Consider the following 14349-nt stretch of genomic DNA (forward strand, 5'->3'; position numbering starts at 1 on the left):
AAGATGAGGGGGGACATGGTAAGACCAGTGAATTCCATGAGCATAGGCACATTGTTGCACTTCATTTGCTGTGAAGTGAGTCCCTTGATCTGAAGCAATGCTTTGTGGGATACCATGATGGTGGATAAGGCATTCTGTAAGTCCACAGATGGTAGTTTTGGCAGAAGCATTTCATGCAGGGAAAGCAAATCCATATCCAGAATAAGGATCTATTCAAGTAAAAACAAAACACTGTCCTTTCCATGATGGTAGTCGTCTAATGTAATCAACCTGTCACCAGGTTGCTGACTGATCCCCCTGAGGAATGGTTCTATATTGCGGACTCAGTGTTGGTCTCTACTGCTGGCAAATTTGGCACTCAGCAGTAAAAAAAGCCAAATCAGCCTTGGTAAGTGGGAGTCCATGTTGCTGAGCCCATGCATAACCTCCATCCCTGCCACCATGGCCACTTTGTTCATGAGCCCATTGAGCAATGAGAGAAGTATCTGGGGAAAAAGGATGGCTGGTTTCCACTGAATGAGTCATCCTATCCACCTGATTGTTAAAGTCCTCCTCTGTCAAGATCACCTTTCGGTGGGCATTCACATGAGACACAAATATCTTTACTTCTTTGGCCCATTCAGAGAGATCTGTCCACATACCTCTTCCCCATACATCCTTGTCACCAATTTTCCAATCATGCTTCTTCCAAGTCCCAGCCCATGCAGCCAAGCCATTAGGCACAGCCCATGAATCTATATAATCACACATCTGGCCATTTATTATTCCATTCAAAGTGAATAGCCACATGCATGGCTTAAAGTTGTGCTCATTGGGAGGATTTCCCTTCACCACTGTCCTTCAAGGAAGTCCCAGAAGGGAGCTAGAGTGCTCCTGCTGTCCACCTTCGAGTGGTGCCTGCATATGGCACAGAACCATCTGTAAACCAGGCACAAGTTTTCTCTTCCTCAGTCAACTGATCATAAGGAACTCCCCATGAGGCAATAGGTACAGACTGGGAGAAGGAAGATAATATGACTAAAGTTGAGAACATAGGCATTTGGGCCACCACACAACTTAATTGTTCTTTAGGTCCTGTTCAAGCCTGATCTCTGATATACCACTTCCATTTAATGATGGAGTGCTACTGTGCATGTCCAACTTTATGACACTGTAGGTCAGACAACATCCAGTTCATGATGGACAGCTCAGGCCTCATGGTGACTTGGTGGCCCATGGTTAGGCATTCAGTCTCTACTAAAGCCCAGTAACAAGCTAAAAGCTGTTTCTCAAAAGAAAATTAGTTATCTGTAGAGGATGGCAGGGCTTTGCTCCAAAATCCTAAGGGTCTATGCTGTGATTCACCAATAGGGACCTGCCAAAGACTCTAAACAGCATCTCTATCTACTACACACACTTCAAGCATTTTTGGTGCAGCCAGATCATATGGCCCAAGTGGCAGAGCAGCCTGCACAACTGCCTGATCCTGTTGCATAGTCTTCTGTTGTTTTGGGCCTCACTCAAAACTAGCAGCTTTCCAAGTAACTAGATAAATAGGCTGCAGCAATACACCTAAAATGAGGGATGTGTTGCCTCCAAAATCCAAAGAAGCCCACCAGAGGTTGTGCTTCCTTTTTAGTTGTAGGTGAAGTCAGATACAATAACTTATCCTTCACCTTAGTAGGATTATCTCCATATGCCCCACAACATTGGACCCTAAAAATTTCACTAAGGTGGAAAGTGCCTGGATTTTTTGGGGTTAATTTCCCAATCTCTAGCACACATATGCCTAACAAATAAGTCTAGAGTCATTGATACTTCTTCCTTACTAGGTCCAATCAGCATAATATTATCAATATAATGGACCAGTGTGATGTCTTGTGGCAGGGAAAGATGTGGCTGGGGAGTTGATATACCCTTGTGAAAACACTATGAAAGTATACTGTTTGCCTTGCCAGCTGAAGACAAACTGCTTCTGATGGTCCTTTGAAATTGGTACTGAGAAAAAGGTATTAGCAAGATCAATAGTTCCATACCAAGTACCAGGAGATTTACTAATTTGCTCAAGCAGTGAAACCACACCAGGAAAGCAGTTGCAATTGGAGTCACCACTTGAGTAAGTTTATGATAATCTACTGTCATTCTCAAAGATCCATCTGCTTTTTGAACAGTCCAAATAGGCTAATTAAATGGGAATGTGGTGGGAATCACCACCCCTGCATCCTTCAAGTCCTTGATGGTGGCAGTAATCTCTCTGCAACCCCTCAGGGATGCAGTATTCCTTTTGCTTTACTATTTTTGTAGATAAAGGAAATTCTAATGTCTTCCACTTGGCTTTTCCTACCATAACATCCCTTCCTCCACAAGTCGGGACCCAATGTGGGAATTCTGCCAATAGCTCAGTTTATCTATTCCAATTATGCATTCTGGAATTGGGGAAATCACTACAGGATGGGTTCAGGGACACAGTGGGCCTAATGTGAGACACACCTTAGCTGAGTCTCCATCAATAACTTGACCTTCATATGCCCCCACTCTGCTAGTAGGCCACAAAGATGATTTGGGTCTCCTGGAATTCATGTCATTTCAGAGCCAGTGTCCAATAATCCCTGAAAAGTCAATTATTTCTTTTCCCCCAATGAAAAGTCAATCTTGCATAGATCTCTTTGGGGAAGGCTGGGAGAAAGATTGACAATATAAATTTTTGGCAATGTAGTGGGGTCCTTTCTCAAAGGGACCCAGCCTTCCCTTCATTCAAGGGATTGTGGGTCTATAAACTGACTCAAGTCTGGGAATTGATTGACAGGCCGTGACTCTGTATTCTGGCAATTCAATCTAGGCTGCTGTTCATGTGACCTAGAATTCTTCTGTCTGTACAGATCAAGTAAATATTTAGTAGGTTTGCCACATATTTCACTACTAGGAACATCATGCACAAGTAGCCAATGCCATAATTCCACATAACTCAGACTACTCTGATTACTGTTCCGACTCTTCTATCCATCATGGTAACTACACCCACTTCGCCTTTGTCATTTAACTGCTGTCACTTGTCCCCTGCTACCATGGGGTCCTATCAGCCCCATCATAGTTAAGTGTTTTAGTTCAATTAGGGCAGTTCCCACTGTCAAATCTGGCTTACATAAAATAGCAATCACAGCAGTCTTCTGTGTGCTGAGGCTCCTTTAACAAATTTAGTCCTCACTGCACTGGTGAAAGGTGTGTCTTCTGGACTCTCCATTTCTGACTCTAGGGGTATAATCTGAAAAATCCATTCTAACAGGCCAATTTCCCGTAGCCTCTGGATACATTCTTCTACATTATACCAAGGCAGATCTGGTACTTCAACTTGACTTAAGGTCAATTATTACAGCTTTCAGTATGGCTTGCACTTCAACATAAATGAAAATCTTCAAAAATGGACTAATGAGAACATCTGATAATTGTAGAAATGTTTGAAGTTGTCAAAGATTTCATTTTACATGGATCCACAATCAATGGAAACACAATGGATCCACAATGGAAGCAGCAGTAAGAAATAAAACATTGTATTGCATTAGGCAAATCTGCTGCAAAAAACCTCTTTGAAGAGTTAAAAGGAAAAATTTCACTTTGATAGTCACCAAACCCAGGCCATGATATTTTCAATTTCCTAATATAGCGTAGTGCCTAAGGCACCTGACTACTAACCAGAAGGCTGGTGGTTCAAACCCACCAGCCACTCTTCAGAAGGAAGTTTGGGCAATCTACTTCCGTAGTGATACCGCCTCGGAAACCCAAGGAGGGGTCCCCATGAGTCGGGTCCGACTCGACGGCACATGACAACATAACAACAATATGCATATGAAAGCTGGACAACAAATATGGAAGACCAAAGAAGAACTGATAGCTTTGAATTATGAATTATGGTATTGACGAAGAATGGTGAATATTCCATGGACTGCCAGAAAAATAAACAAATCTATCTTGTAAGAAGTACCAACAGACAGTTCCTTTGATGCTAGGATGGTGAGACTTCATATCATATATTTTAGACATGATATCAGAAGGGACCAAACCCTGATAAAGAACATTATACTTCATAGTTGTTGTTGTTATGTGCCATTGAGTTGGACCCAACCCATAGCGACCCCTCCTTGAGTTTCCTAAGGCAGTATCACTAGAGAAGTAGATTGCCCCATCTTCCTTCCAAGAAGTGGCTGGTGAGTTTGAACCGCCAGCCTTCTGGTTACCAGTCAAATACCTTAGGCACTATGCTATCAGAGCTCCCTTATACTTCCTAGAGGGTCAGCAAAAAAGAGAATGCCCTTAAAGGAATGGATTGACATAGTGGCTGTAACAATGGGATAAAAAATAGCAATGATTATAAGGATGACACAGAACTGGGCAGTGTTTCATTCTGTTGTACACAGGATTACTATGAGTCTCAACCAGCTCAGTGGCAACTAATGACAGTTTGTGGTAATTTGCTATGGCTGCAAGAGGAAATTAATGTACACTCATTACCTGAGTGATTTCTTAGTCCAAGAGTTCCTTATGTGATGGAAAACCTGAGTACACTTGAGAGTGGACTCTGCGTTCCACAGCAAATATATGCAAGTAATTCTTCCATTCTTTGTCTAAGGTAACTGTAGCAATTTACTGGAATAATTGTACTAGGGAAAAGGGAATTTTACTTTACGCTTCAAGGAAAATAAAATTAAAACACACTGTCATATGTTTAAGGAGCCCTGGTGGTATAGTAAGGAGATCTCATGGTGACTAAGGCATTTGACTATGTTTAACTGCTAAGGTTGAGAGTTCAAAGCCACCTACCCCTCCATGGAAGAAAGGTGGGGCAATCTACTTCCATAATGATTCACCACCTTGGAAACCCAATGGGAACTGCTCTGAGTTGAAACTGATTTGATGGCAGTGAGTTTAGTTTGATTTGGTTGGTAGTACAGTGGTTAATGTACTCAACTGCTAACCAAAACATTGTGGTTTGAACCCATGAGCCATTCCACAGGAGAAGTAAGTGGCAATCTGCTTCCATAAAGATTTACAGCCTTGAGGTAATTCTACTCTGTCCTGTAAAGTGTCCTAGGTGTTGGAATTGACTCAACAGAACTGGGTTTGTTTTTTTTTTTTTTTTGGTGACATCTATTTACAACATTTTTGATATGATAGAAAAAGACAAAAAATATCAATAGTTGCTTAGGGTATGTTGGAAGGTGAAAACTTACCATATTCATGAAGAAGGGAAAATTGTACAAACTATTTGGGGGAATTTCACTGAGCTTAATAATGTTCAACTCATAAATATCCTATGACTTGACAATTCTACTTTTAAGTTTATACATAGGCAATGTGAATATACATTTACCAAAGACATGCTTTAAATTATTTGTATAAAAACTTTTAAACTAATTGCAAATTAAAAATTGTCAAAATGCTAATAAAGTGTAGAATGAATTTATAAGTTGCTGTATAGTTGCCCAATGTAAAGCTATACTGTAATGAGGTTGAATGATGTGCTATTTCATATAACAATCTTCTGAAACAAATATTTTATCCAAAGAAACCAAACCAAAAAAAACCCTCAATGCCATGGAGTTTGTTCTGACTCATAACAACCCCTCCTTGGGTTTCCAAGGCCATATATCTATGGAAGTAGATTCCGCAGTCTTCTTTCCCAGGAATGGCTGATGGGTTTGAACCACCAGACTTCTGGTTAGCAGTCAAATGCCTTAGGCACTGCACCACAAGCACTAAATAGTAAATATTGCTTGGATTCATTTATAGAAAATGAGGAGGGGGGAACAGGCAAAATCAATCTATGCCTTTTAGAAGTCAGTAAAATAAAAGAATGATGAACTGTTATTGGTAGACAGGCTTCTGTTCTGTTGCTTCCTGAGCAAGTGATGATTACATGAACATGCTTATTTTGTTAAAACTCAGTGAACTTACTTATGACCCACATTTTGTATGTGTGTTGAATTTAATAGTTTTCAGAAAGATAGATTTCAGTATGAATTTATTTCAGTAAACATATGTACAATATGAAACTCTCCACAAGAGAGTTCCCAATGACTCAAGTCTCTTAGTATTTATAGTCTTCACTTAAGGCTAGGGTGAAAAACACAGATCCAGGAATTCACCAAAAGCAAATGGAGGTGCTTTAGGAGACAGGCAGAATTCTGGAAAAGCTTAATTTCTATGCTATGTCTGTCTAAGTACAATGAATACAATGCTGCAGAAATGACCTGCGTGGCGTCTTAAGTCTGATTATAAGAAGCTGTACAATTTTAACACTGCCATTTTGGAGAAGTTTTTTTTTTTTTTTTTTTTTTTAGCCCTGAGCAGCTATTGTGGCATAGGGGATAAGGCATTTGACTGCTAACCAGAAGTTTAGTGGTTCCAACTCACCAACTGCTCAGCAGAAGGAAGATGAGGCAATCTACTTCCATAAAAATGTACAGCTTTGGAAACCAACTGTAAGTTACTCTGTGTCTGAATTGATTGGATGACAGTGAGTTTTTGGTTTAAGCCACCAATAAACTGAAGTTAGGTAACAATTTCTTCCCCCGTTCCTTTAGCCTAAGGGATGGAAGGAGCTACTTGAGGTTGCCATTTTCTAGGTGATTCTTAATCGCTGCATTTTTATTTTTATTTTCTTTTGCTTCCACTTCTTTACTCTGTCCACAACTCTGTAAATAGTTGACTCATTAAACGTTCTTTATTTGAACTCCTGGTTATGGTCTCTGTCCTTCTGATGCAAGGCATATGTCAGGAAAAGAAAATAGATTTAATGAGAATGTAGTCAGTCTGTTTTTGATTTACCAAATATCTTCTTCTTCTGTCCTGAACACACTTCTTCCACAGAGATGTAACCACAGACTCAAGTTAATCCCCAAAATCAGTTTATGTCCAGGATCTTCTGGAGCTACACACTCTACTTCATAACATATAGATATGACATCTTATTACCTAGCTCTTTCCAGTAAAAATAACTTATTTATTTCACTCACATGCACACACACAATGACGTGTTGTGGTTTAGGTATCCATCATGAAAAATACATATTCACATCAGGAAAGAGAAGATTCATTCTTTTTCAATGGTACTGACATTCTGTTGGGCAAATGTAGACCTTCTTCCCCAAAGAGAAGGGAAAATTCATTATCAAGGTTGTTGTTTTTAAGCCCTAGTTCCAATCTAGTAAGGTCTATATTTACCATTATTTTAATAAGGCATTGCTAAAGAGAGTGTTAGGAAGTATGCCATCATTGAGGTTAGACCTATATTTCCTGTAGCCTTTAAAGCAAGCACTTCTACTTGGATATATTAGATGTTGTTGGTGATATATGTTGTAATAGTGTTAGGTCTAACTCATAGTGACTTTATGTATAACAGAACAAAATGTTGCTCCAGTCCTGCACCATACTCATGATTACTGGCATGTTTGAGTCCATATGGTCCATATTTGATGCTTTTTCCCTGGAATGAACATGAATATAGCTTTCTTCCACTCGGTTGGCCAGGTAGCTGTTTTTCAAATTTTGGGGCATAGACGATTAAGCTTTTCCAGCATTCTGTTTCTTGAAGCATCTCAATTTGCTTTTGGTGAATTCCTGGATCTGTGTTTTTCACCATAGCCTTAAGTGAGATTTGAAATTCTACCTTCCATAGCACTGGTTCTTGATCATATGTTTGTACTAAATTGACTATAAGTCATCCAATTACTTTTGGTTCAGTTACTCTGTTTCTCTTACTCCCATCTTCTTTTGATGCATCCTGAGCCATTCAATGTTTTGTCCATAGGGTCTTTCAGTAATGCAACTCAAGGCTTGAATTTTTTTCCCCAGCTCTTTCCACTTGAACCCAGTCATGTTCTTCTCCTGTTTTCTAATTCTTTGTCTTTGCACTTTTCATCAAAATACTTTACTTTGTCTTATGTCACCCTTTGAAATCTTCAGTTCAGCTATTTTACATTCATCATTTCTTCCATTAGCCTTAGCTACCCTGTGGTTAAGAGAAAGTTAACAGTATTTTCTGACATACATTTTGTTTTTTTTCCCTTCTTTGATGTATCTTTAATGACCTTTCACTTTCTTCATGTATGATATCCTTGATGTATCCCCACAATTCTTCTGGTTATTGATCATTAGTATCACTGAATAAATATATTCCTGAGACAGTCTGTAAGTTTAGACAGAATGTATTTGCAGTAACATTTTGGCTCCCATGGAATTGCTTGGATTTTCTTCAGCTTCAAGTTGATTTTAAAAGAAGCACTCGATGGTCTGGGCCAGAGTTGGTCTCTGCTTTTGTCTTGATTGTTGGTAATGAGCTTCTTCATTTTCTCTTTCCACAAATATAGTCCATTTTATTTGTGTGTAGTCCATCCATCAAGGTCTACTTACTAAGTCATTGATTATGTTGTTGAAAAATAAATACTTCCAACAAATAAGTCCTTAGTCTTGCAGAATTCTATCACATAATATCTGGTGTCATTTAAATCACCAACATATTTTCTAATTACTGATCCTTCTTGTTTCCAACTTTTACATTCCAATCACCAGCAATTATCAATACATGTTTATTGAATATTAATCAATATAAGATTGCAGCAGTTTGTAAAAACTTTCAATTTCTTCATCTTTGGCATAGTGGTTGCTGTATAAATTTGAATAATAGATAATTTAATTTGTCTTCTTTGCAGGTATGTGACTATTTACTATCACAGACAGTTTTGTACTTCATGTTTGATCCTGCAGTATCCTTTTCATTGATGAATGCAATGCAATTGTCATTTTCAGCATTGTAGAACATATTATTTCCTGATTCAAAATGGCCAATACTGGTTCATTTCACTTCAATAAGGTCTAGGATATCAATTTTCAATCATTCCATTTCATTTTAAAGAACATTCAATTCCTTATTTTATGATTTGTTTACTAATGGATGTTTGCTGATTTTTGTTCTTATATTCAGTAGTCCATGTCAACAAGTGAAGATCCTGAAGGTTTTACTTCACCCACATCATTAAAGTTCACTCTACTATGAGAAAGAAGCTAGCATCCTTAACAATATTTTGAGTATCTTTCATCTGCATGAGCTCATCTTCCCATATTGTATTGGGCAAGATTCTGTTGTGATCTATAAACTGTTCATTGGCTACTTTTCATAAGCAGATGGGCCAGAATTTCTAGTCTATCCTAGTCTATAAGCTTCCCTGAAATCTGTCTACCATGGGTGACCCTGCTGGTATTTGGAATACCAGTGGTATAGCTTTCAGCCTCATAGCAACATTCAAGCCACCATAATACAACAGACTGAGAGACAAGTGATGAATTGCTTATTTATAACCAAACTAAATCAAAATCATTGCTGTCGAGTCTATTCCAACTCATAGTGACTCCTTCTTGGGTTTCTGAGGCAGTATCTCTACAGAAGCAGATTGATTGCCCAGGCTCCCTTCTAAGGAGTGGTTGATGGGTTTGAACCACCAGCCTTCGGGTTAGCAGTCAGATGCTTTAGGCACTACACCACCAGAGCTCCTGCTTGTTTATAGGATAGTAATTATCTTTTTTATATTAATCTTATAATGATGACATAAATGTTTATTGATTCCAGGAGATTTTTTGCTGATTTTTTGACATTTTCTATATAAACCATTATAGCATTTGTGAATATGATTTGTTCCTTCCCAATTGATATTTCTTGATTTCTTTTTCTTTTCTAATAGAATAACAAGACTCTTCAGTATCATATTCAATAAGATTGGCTAGAGAAGTCTTGCCTCGTGTCAATCTTAGGGGAACACAACTCACTTCTTACCTTTAAGTATAATGCTTTAATAGAAGTTTCATATTTAGTAGAGGAAGTTGCTTTCTATTCCTTGTTTCACAAAAGTTTTTATCGTGAATCTGTGTTGAATTTTTCAGATGCTTTTAATGCAATAATTGATGTGATCATTATTTTTCTTCCCTATTCCTTTACTTTAACTTGAATCTTTATATTTAAACTGTATTACTTGTTGCACTGTAATACTGTGTATTTTATTAGTCCATTTACATTTATTGATATACTTAGTTTAATACCTAAGATATTTGTTGTTGTTTGCATTCATTTCACTTGTTTTTTATTTTTCTAACCTTTTTTTCTGTTTTTTTTTCCTTACCTGGCATTAATAGCACCCTTTATGTTGTTATATTTTTCCTACTCTTTTTGTATATTAATTTTACTTTTTTAGCTTATTTTAGTGGTTGCCCTAATATACCTATTCCTTACTTATTAATTATCTCATTATCCAATATTTCACATTTTGCACATTAATAATGTACATCCAACATTAAGGAATGCTGAGGTCTCTGACAGGACTGCTGATTTGTGGACTCTGTGCATATCAAAAGGAAGCTTGTATTGGATAATATTTCACTACCTGGGAGAGGATACGGGGTGCCATCTCCTCGAGCTGCCAAGGTGCCAAGAGGAGTGAGTAGCCCGGAAAGGGGGCCGGCAGGGAGGAAACTCTGCTGAGTATGTCCTAGGTGTCTGCAGGGGATTGAAGCAGAGCAGCAGCAGGTAATGTCCTTAAGATGGGCCACCCTTAAGACTACAGAGAAAAGGGAACCTAGAGTCTGACCCCAGATCCCAGCTACAAGAGGTAGCAGGGAAAAGACAGGCCTTTGTTAGGATAACTCAAATGGGGAATTAAGGTGTGTGGGGCCCAGAGGACCCAATGTCAGTTGATCAGCAGCTGTGCATCCCTGTATGCTTCCTCAATATCTCTCCCTGGTAGGGCACAGATGAGAGCAGGGCAGGATATTTGGCCAGGGATGAGGTCAATAGGTGAGTGGCCAGTGGCAGTTGCAGTTCAGGTCAAGGGCAGAGGCCAGGACTGGCCATAAAGTACATGGAGAAAGGTCTGGATTATCAATTCTCATGTGGATATAGGGACAGAGGGGGTCAGGACCACCAGTGAGAGCTTGGAGATGCTCCAGTGAGTGGCTGGCAGAAGAGCCCAGCATGCAGTGTACAGCCATCTTCTTGTGCCATCCAGGCCTTTCAACCTGATAAGAGGGAGCCCCATCCACCCAACAAAGCCAAAAAGGGCATTTTGGCATCATTGAGGAGATGAAGTTGGAAGGCACTCAAAATGCCTTTGGGCTTCCCCAGAGAGTACCCTCTTCAGAGTAAAATCATCCTTAATTAAGTGGATGGAGTAAAGCTTTCAGGACCTTCATTTGGTAATGTAGGAAGACTCAAAATGAGAAGAATAGCTGCAAACATTCAATAATAATAGGAACATGGAATGTAAAAATTATGAATCTAAGAAAATTGGAAATTGTCAAAAATGAAATAGAATGCATAAAAGTCAATAATATCCTAGGCATCGAAGAGTTGAAATGGACTGGTGTGGTTCATTTTGAATCAGACAATCATAAGGTCTACTATGTTGGGAATGACATTGAAGAGAAGTGGCATTTATTCATGGTTAAAAAGAACATTTCAAGATCTATTGTAAAATACAATGCTGTCAGTGATAGGATGATAGCTATACACCTACAAGGAAGACAAGTTGATAGTACTATAATTCTTTTTTTTTTAAATGCACCCTCTACTAAAAACAAGGATGAAGAAATTGGTCTAAATTTTTGGTATTCATTCTCTTTGATTTTCTCTAAATTTACATATCTGCAGACTTTTGTGTCTAACATTAATTTTGGAAAATTCTCAGCCATTATTACTTCAAATATTTCTTCTATACCATTATAGTATTTTCTTTTTCTTCTGTTATAATAATTATGTGTATATTAAGCCATTTTAAATTTCCCCATAATTCTTGAATATTCTAATTTGTTTTTCCCCATTTCTTTCTCACTTTCCATTTCAATTTTTAAGTTTCTATTGACATACCAGCTCACTGAATCTTTCCTCATAAATATCCAATCTACTCATAGTTCTACAAAAGGCATTATTTATTTCTGTCAATATGTTTTTGATTGTTAACATTTCCATTGATTCTCTTTTAGTGTTTCTATTTCTCTGCTTTCATTATTCATATGTTCTTGCATGTTTACCTACTAATATAGGTCACTTAATATATTGGTCAGAATTATTTTAATTTTCTTGTCTGATAATCCCAAAATCTTTACTATATCTGAATCTGGATTTGATGCTTGATTTTCCCTTCAGACTATGTTTCTTCTTGCCTTTTTAACATACTTGTTAATATTTTGTTGAAAACTGAACATGATACATTAGAGTAATAAGAACTGTGGATAAAGACTTTTAGTGTTAGATTTTATGTTAATCTAGATAGTGGTTGTGTTGTGTTATATGTTTACTCTACCTATAGATGTCAAAGACTGTAATTCTTCTGTTATTCATGGTTTTATCTCCTCTTTTGTCTTTTAGTGTCTTTTGCTGTGACTTCACAGTTTCTTATTCTCCTCCTTTTAAGTAGAAAGAAAGACTGGAGGTTACTGAAGCTGGGTTTGTTTCCTTGCCATTTGGCTCTGGTAAATTGTTTTCTTCTGGAAAGAGGTATTTTTCATGGTGAATGCTCTAGTCATATTTCAAAATTATTACTTTTCTTCTTGACCTGTCAGATCCAGGAGGTGATTTTTTTCTTGGTCTTTCACCATGAAAACCTGGTGGGGTTCCTGCTGGCAAAGTACATGAAACTTTCGAGAAACCCTAGTAGATTTTCACTCTCACACTAGCCTACACTCAGCTTTCAGCAGTTTATCAAATCAAACATTACTATTTAAGCCTTCTGAACAGTTTCTGACTCGCACAGCTTCTGGTACAGGTAAAAAGTTCTCAGCTGTGATTTTGTATTCTCCTGTTTTACCAGATTTTAAAGTAGCAATTTCAATTCTCTGATGTATCCAAGAAAACTTACTAATTTTTCAATTTTCTCAGATATTTTCTTGTTTCAAGAATGAGTGATGACTTCCAAGCTCTTTATATCTTAGAGCTGAAATCAGAAACAATGTCTACTATTGTATCTTTTGACTGAACTTCCACATGCATGTCTTTCGCTCTTCTCATCTACCCCAATTTTACCACATTGAATCTAGAATGGGCTTTTTTTCTTGCTATTATTGAGCATCCTTAAATCAGTGCCGACTCATAGTGACCCCATATGACAGAATACAACAGCCTTTTTAAAATGATAAATTTCCAACTGATTCCCATCACACTTAGAAAAACTAAAATACAGTTGTAGATATCATGACCACCATGACCAGGTGTCTTCAAACTCTTTGCTTATTTCCCCATTATATAATTTTCTGGTTTCTTGCTATGTCTTAATAAGACAAAATTACCCCCATCAGGTTTGTTAAGATGAATTCAGATTTATTTTGAGCCATGCTAGCTGGGTTTAGTTAAAATGCAAATGTAAAGACTGATTGTTCTTTAAGCATTCCCTTCTACTCACCAATTTACACATTCTGAGTTAGAAATAGATGTTGTTGAATTCTGGTGGTAAAGTGGTTAAAGCATTTGACTGCTAACTAAAAGATCAGCAGTTCAAACCCACCAGCCACTCCTTGGAAGAAAGATGAAGCAATCTGCTTCTGTAAAGATTTATAGCCATGAAAACCCTATGGACCAGTTCTACTCTGTCTTACAGGGTCCCTATGAGTTGGAATCTACTTAATGGCAGGGATTATTTTTTTGGTTTTGTGATATGGAGTCAATTTTGTGTGTGTGTGTGAAAAAAGAAGTTCATTTAATCTTTCCTCTTTGCTTTCAGAAGTAAAAACAATTAAATGAGAACTGTATAGCCAGGAGAAAAGCCTTTGACCCTTATTTAATCCTTTTTTTTTTTTTTTAAGAGCTTGTTTTACATTCAAAATCACACGTACATTTAATTTCACTCCTCATTCATAATGTCCAACCCTAACCCAGTCTCCTCCTTTCCCTACCCTGCAACACTCCCCCATGCCCCTCATGATTATGCACTCCTGTTTGTCCTGCATTTCCTCAGTTTGAGTGTTGGTCCTTTGGTGTCCCATGGTTTATTGCTTTAGGAGATGTATTACCATTGAGCGTGTGGGTGCAGTATTCTGGGTTGAGTGGTCTGCGTGTATATCTCACTAACCATTGGGCTGAGACCCTGCCCCTGAGGGCGAGTTTTATTCCAGGTGCCGAATGTATTTCAGGGCCATAGTATTGGGAGTCTCACCAGACTTTATCTGAGCAGTAATTCTGGCATTACTGAGTTTTTGGATTTTGTTCCATGTTTTCCCTCCCACTCTATACAGGATCTCCAAATTTGATCCTTTCCTGAGTGGTTGGCATTTATAGCCAGGCACCATCTGGTTCTTCTGGTCTCCAGGGCCATCATGTCCTGTGGTTGATTGCTTCTA

The sequence above is a fragment of the Orycteropus afer genome, unplaced genomic scaffold (genome assembly GCF_000298275.1).
Source record: "Orycteropus afer afer isolate SDZICR_OR568_19922 unplaced genomic scaffold, OryAfe1.0 scaffold00348, whole genome shotgun sequence".
Taxonomy (NCBI): Eukaryota; Metazoa; Chordata; class Mammalia; order Tubulidentata; family Orycteropodidae; genus Orycteropus; species Orycteropus afer.